A 6,776-nucleotide genomic window follows, 5' to 3' on the forward strand; every position below is an offset into this window, starting at 1 on the left:
TGCGATATTCTGTAGAATAAAAGTGCTTTGCAAATATTAAAGGTCTCTATATTTTGAGTTCTTATGTTTGCTTAAAAACAAAGTATATATAAATCATTAAAATCCCAATTCACTACAAATATGTATTGTGATAATTTGGGGGTATAATTTTTATCAAAATTTAATCTACTAGTTTTGTAATTTGGTTCTTTGTCATCAGCTTGCTGATCGCCAACACAAATACAAAAATACTATGTTTCGAGTAATGCCCATTACACAAAAGTAATTGGAAAATAAATATTGCTATCTCAACTGTTTTGTCTTGAGATTTTTCCTTCAGAAAAAGTTTTGTGTATCCTTAGTTTTTACTTTCACTTGTCTACCTTTTGTCTACCTTTAATTTTTACTTTCTCTTATACGTTTTGTTCATAGCTAGATCATGACTTCATTAAGTTACCGTGACAAAATGTTAGAGTATCTAGAGTATCTGATTTGTTGAACAGCAAATAGTAAGCACTTAATATGTGCATAGCACTATACAAGTTACTATTTAGTACACTCGGCAAAATGAGCAGTTTAATTTTTTCCCTTTTCTAAACTAACTAGTTCTGCTTGAATTCATCAAATCAGCCAGTAGATTTTTGGCGTTCTGTAGACACAGCTTAAATGTCACTCTTTCTTCAAGCTGCTATTTTGAGAATTGGTTATGTGTAGGTGGAATACTATTTAGAAGTAGAGTACTGTACAGTAAAATTTATTAGTTCCATGTGGATTTTATTTCATTTCGCTTTTTATGATGGGAAATTTTAAACATGAGCATAAACATATGAAATAGAATAAGGAATCCCCAACATAACTAAACCGGCTTTAATAATTAACAACACTGAAGTTCAATTTGATTCACCTCTATCTCCACCTAACCATTCCCTGCCACATATTACTCTGGAACAAATATCAGAAATCACATAATTTAATCCTTAAACTTTTCAATATATATGTCCTACAAGGGGGGTTATTTATTTATTTGTTTATTTTGCTTTTTGGGTCACACCCAGAGATGCACAGGGGTTACTCCTGGCTCATGCACTCAGGAATTACTCCTGGCGGTACTCGGGGGACCATATGGGATGCTAGGAATCGAACCCTGGTCTGCCGCATGCAAGGCAAATGCCGTACCTGCTGTGCTATTGCTCCAACCCCTACAAGGAGGGTTAAAAAAATAACCACAATAGTATATTATCACACTGTAAAAATATTGTCATTGACTCCTTAATATCACCAAATATTCAGTATGTTCAAATTTCTAATTGCTTTGTAATATTACAACTCATTTTAATTAATTTCAATCAGTATTTAAATAAGGTCTGTATGTTCTGATTGAGTAATATGTCTCTTAATTCTGTTTTAAACTTGACCTTCCTTCTTCATCCTCCTCCCCAGTGCAGTCATCTGTAGCAGAAATGGAGTGATTTGCCAAAAGTGGCCTTTTCCATGGCCTACCTTTGAAAAGGACTCCCCGAGATGATGTAAGTTTTACATCCTATGTGCTTCCAGAAAAACAGTAGTTGGGCATACAACTGTGCTCTCCAATATGACAACCAGATGTAGCTTCTTTGTAAAATTAAACTTTTTATTTTAGAACAGTTTGATTTACTGAAAAAGTGTGACGTGAAGCTAGCACAGAGCTCACAGGGAAAACGGGTGAATGAATAAATAAATGGAAGAGAAGAAACAAATATTCCCTGCAGAGAATTCCAAATAATCTATGTAAAATTTGCACCTCAAGGAGATGAAGCAAAAATCTCCATTCCATACCGCTTTCATTCCAAAGGGGGAAATAATAACTTTGTAATAGGGAAGCCTGACAAGCATGACTTCAGCCAGGTGATGAAGGCTAATGTCAGCAGAGATAAGTCATGAGTATAGCACGTGCCTTTGAGATGATGTGATGAAAATGGCACTTTACTGCTTGATCTTCTGCCTCAGAGGCCTTATCCCCATCAAATCATGAGAAAGGCATCAGAAAAATCCTAACTATGGGACATTCTACAAAATACCCCACCAGTACTCGAAATTCTCAACGTCATTAAAAACAACGAAAAGTCTGAGACACTGTCACAGTCAAGAGCATAAGGAGATATGACAACTTACACATACTATCTTGGAAGGGATTCTAGAACAACAACCAAAAAATTGGCTAAAAAATAAGAATGTCAAAGTATGGATATCAATTAATAATTGTGTATAAATATTTATTCACAATCAATCACAATCACAACCATCCTGTTATTCATCAATTGCCTCGAGCAGGCCCCAGTAACGTCTCCTTCATCCTAGCCCTGAGATTTTTTTAAAAAGTGCCATATTCAAGGCTCTTTCAGAGTTAGGAGAATGAGACCCTTCATTGTTACTGGTATTTGGCATATTGGGTATGCCACGGGGAGTTTGCCAGACTCTGCCGTGTGGGCAGGTTACATTCGGTAGCCTGCCAGTTTGTCCAAAGTAGGAATGAGATGATAAGATGTCTTCCAGGAGCTGGGTTTTATAGTCTCTGAGTCTTGGCCGTTGATGGGATTACACAGCGCCAGGGGGCCAGTTGGTGGGTGTGACCCCCGCCTACTGGAATTTGGAGGATCTGGGTGGAGGATGCTCAGTCCTGATCCTAGTAGGCTTAGAGATCTCAGCCCCGGGACCCGCGTGCCTTTGTTCCTCTGCCGGTACCTTCATGTGTGCAGAGAGTGGTCTCAGCATGGTGGTGGTTGGTTCTGGAGGTCTTCGGTTGCCAGAGCCTTGGTCGGGGTGGGGAGGAAAACTCAACCTGCTCCCCTCCAAGGGGCCCTGGCAAGGACAGCCAGGCATGAGGGGCAGGAGACTCTGCCCTGTTCTCTTCCGGGAGCTGGGTTTTATAGTCTCTGTGTCTTGGCCGTTGATGGGATTACACGGTGCCAATATTTATTAATTATTTTTAAATGCACCCTTCTAATTGCATATGTTAGTAACAGAAAACCTGAGTGTGAGTTCTCCGTTCCAGGTGTGGATCAGTGAAAATCGGACTCAGAAACACACACACATGCACACAGGCACAAACACACTGTTAAGCTGACCATCAAAAGTCCAAATCTGTTCTTCACCAGGCATTTGCCCTCTTGTCTTAATTTACCCACTAACTTCCTCTTTCCCCTCTGGCAATCCGTCATTGGATTTTATAGACCAAAAGTTTGATTTTGTTTTATCTAGTTCATCTATTTGCTTGTTTTCTCTGTGTCCTACATATGAGTGAAATCATATGTAATGTGAGAGTCTCCTGCCCCCGCGCCTGGCTGTCCTCACCGGGGCCCCTTGGAGGGGAGCGGGTTGAGCTTTCCTCCCCACCCCGACCAGGGCTCCGGCAGCTGAAGACCTCCAGGACCAGCCACCACCATGCTGAGACCACTCTCCGCACACATGAAGGTACTGGCAGAGGGACAAAGCCACGCGGGTTCCGGGGCCGAGACCTCCAAGCCTACTCGGATTGGAGTCGAGCATCTTCCACCCAGATCCTCCAAATTCCAGCAGGCGGGGGTCACACCCACCACCTGGCCCCCTGGCGCCATGTAATCCCATCAGCGGCCAAGACTCAGAGACTATAAAATCCAGATCCCGGACGAGAACAGTGCAGTCTTCTGCTCCCGCGCCTGGGTGTTCCTTCCCGGGGCCCCTTGGAGGGGAGCGGGTTGAGCTTTCCTCCCCGCCCTGACCAAGGCTCCGGCAGCCGAAGACCTCCAGGACCAGCCACCACCATGCTGAGACCACTCTCCGCACACATGAAGGTACTGGCAGAGGGAAAAAGCCACGCGGATTCCGGGGCCGAGATCTCCAAGTCTACTCGGATTGGGGCCGAGCATCCTCCACCCAGATCCTCCAAATTCCAGTAGGCGGGGATCACACCCACCAACTGGCCCCCTGGCGCCGTGTAATCCCATCAGCGGCCAAGACTCAGAGACTATAAAAAAACCAGCTCCTGGAACCGCGCGGCCACATTTGCGGCCGCACGACATCTTATTATGACATCTTATTATCTCACTCCTACTTTGGACAAACTGGCAGGCTACCGAATGAAGCCTGCCCACATGGCAGAGTCTGGCAAACTCCCCGTGGTGTACCCAATATGCCAAATACCAGTAACAATGATGGGTCTCATTCTCCTAAAGAGCCTTGAATATAATCTCAGGGCTAGCATGAAAGAGACATTACTGGGGCCTGCTCGAGGCAATCGACGAATAACAGGAAGACTTGTGATTTGTGATATGTAATGTGTGTCTTTCTTCACCTGACTTATTTCATTAAGCATGAATCAATCATTTATGTTTGCCCATCTGACTCCTGGATTTTTCACTTTGAGTTGCAGTACGATTATTAATTTATTTTGCTCTACAATTAGTTTTAACTTGGACTACTATGAGTTCTTTCTCTTAGTTCCTATGTCTCTTTGCCATACCCCTGTCATGTGTGTATGTGTGTATGTGTATATGAGCGTATGTACATGTGTGTGTATGTGCGTGTGTGTGTATGTATCCAGGAGTCAGATGGACAAACATAAATTATTGATTCATGCTTAATGAAATAAGCCAGGTGAAGAAAGACACACATTACATATCATTTCACTCATATGTAGGACACAGAGAAAACAAGCAAATAGATGAACTAGATAAAACAAAATCAAACTTATGGTCTATAAAATCCAATGACAGATTGCCAGAGGGGAAAGAGGAAGATAGAGGGTAAAGTGTCTAAGTACTTTCTTCCTTTCTGGCGTCAGGATACCTCAGATCATTATGGATATTATTCGCTCCCATTCCAGAGTCAACCATTTTTCTCAGGATTCCTTGTTTCTTATATTGAAGAGTGGTATTAGAAACCAAAATTTAAGTAACAAGTTTACAAAACATATCTGAAATTATTCTTTTATTCCCACTTTAAGCTTTAGAAATGTTAAACGATCTTTGTTAGAGTTTATTCTAAAAATTTAACTCACGTAGTTGAAATTTTCAGAAGTCACTTTTAATCTAAGATTTCTGAATTGGACATGAAACTTTTTTATCTCAAGCAAATAATTTACATACAGATTCAGAATGTGAAACTTCCCATTTGTCTGCACCAATCCAATCAGTTCAAGTGGCTATTTGGTGAAGTGCTGGTAAGTATCCATGGACTTTGTGCTTTTAATAGATTGACTCAATATTTTGACACTTATCACTGAAAAGGAGGGGAGGGGAGCCGGTTGAGCTTTCCTCCCCGCCCCGACCAGGGCTCCGGCAGCCGAAGACCTCCAGGACCAGCCACCACCATGCTGAGACCACTCTCCGTACACATGAAGGTACTGGCAGAGGGACGAATCCACGTGGGTTCCGGGACTGAGACCTCCAAGCCTACTCGGATTGGAGTCGAGCATCCTCCACCCAGATCCTCCAAATTCCAGTAGGCGGGGGTCACACCCACCACCTGGCCCCCTGGCGCCGTGTAATCCCATCAACGTCCAAGACTCAGAGACTATAAAATCCAGTTCCCTGACATCATATCAGGACATCTTTTTATGACATCTTATTATCTCATTCCTACTTTGGACAAACTTGCAGGTTATTGAATGTAGCTTGCCCACAGGGCAGAGTCTGGCAAACTCTCCGTGGCGTACCAAATATGCCAAATACCAGTGACAATGATGGGTCTCATTCTCCTAAAGAGCCTTGAGAATAATCTCAGGGCTAGGATGAAAGAGACGTTACTGGGGCCTGCTCGAGGCAATTGATGAATAACAGGATGATGAAATGAAATGAAATGAAATGAATCACTGAAAAGTACCTAGAGTAAGTGAAAAAATGGAAGTAACCATAAGAAGATGCCATGTTTAGTATTACAGATAGTGTGCAGTAAAAATTAAGACTTGACCATGGATTTTCCATGTGGATAGGTAAGTCAGCCAGTATCTAAAGTCTTCAAAGTGTTTATTAAGAAGATAGGGAAATGTTAACCTAATGCTAGAAGAATTAGAATTTTTTCTCAAAAAATTGTTGCTTCTATGAAGGCTAGATTGATAATGTAATTTTTCTTTTATTCACTAAATATATCTTTATAAAATTTAATTTTTAAATACAGGCTTAAAATAGTTATCCACCTTGGGTCAGAGCGATAGTACGCCAGGTAGGGTGTTTGCCTTGAATACGACTGACCCGAGTTCAATCCCCAGCTTCCCGTATGGTCCCCCAAGCACCTCCAGGGGTAATTCCTGAGTACAGAGCCAGGAGCAACCCTTGAGCATCGCTGGATGTGACCCAAAACAAACAAACACTGTCCTCCCATTGTTCATTGATTTGATGGAGAGGGCACAGTGATGTCTCCATTTTGAGACTTGTTGTTACTGTGTTTGGCATATTGAATATGTCACGGGCGAACTTGGTATCTTGCCGGGCTCTCCGAGGTGACCCAAAAAGAAAAAAAAGAGCTATCCACCTTTTATTAAGAAAAAAAAAAGAACAGGCAAGCCTAACCAAACAGATTATTACTAGTGCATTTGACTCTTGTTTGATTCCCCAGCACAGTATACTTTCCCTAAGTATTAGCTGGGAGCAACCCCCTGAGCTCAGAACCAGGAGTAACCTCCAGTTGTGACCCCTACACCCAAACACACACACACACACACACACACACACACAAAATCTTATTATGAGATACTGCTGAAATCATTAGTCTTTGTGTCTTGTTTCTTCCTTTGTAAATAAATTAAGTTAAATCAGCTCACATATGTGAAGTATTTACATCTA

This window comes from Sorex fumeus, unplaced genomic scaffold (genome assembly GCF_029834395.1).
Source record: "Sorex fumeus unplaced genomic scaffold, SorFum_2.1 ptg000008l, whole genome shotgun sequence".
Lineage (NCBI taxonomy): Eukaryota > Metazoa > Chordata > Mammalia > Eulipotyphla > Soricidae > Sorex > Sorex fumeus.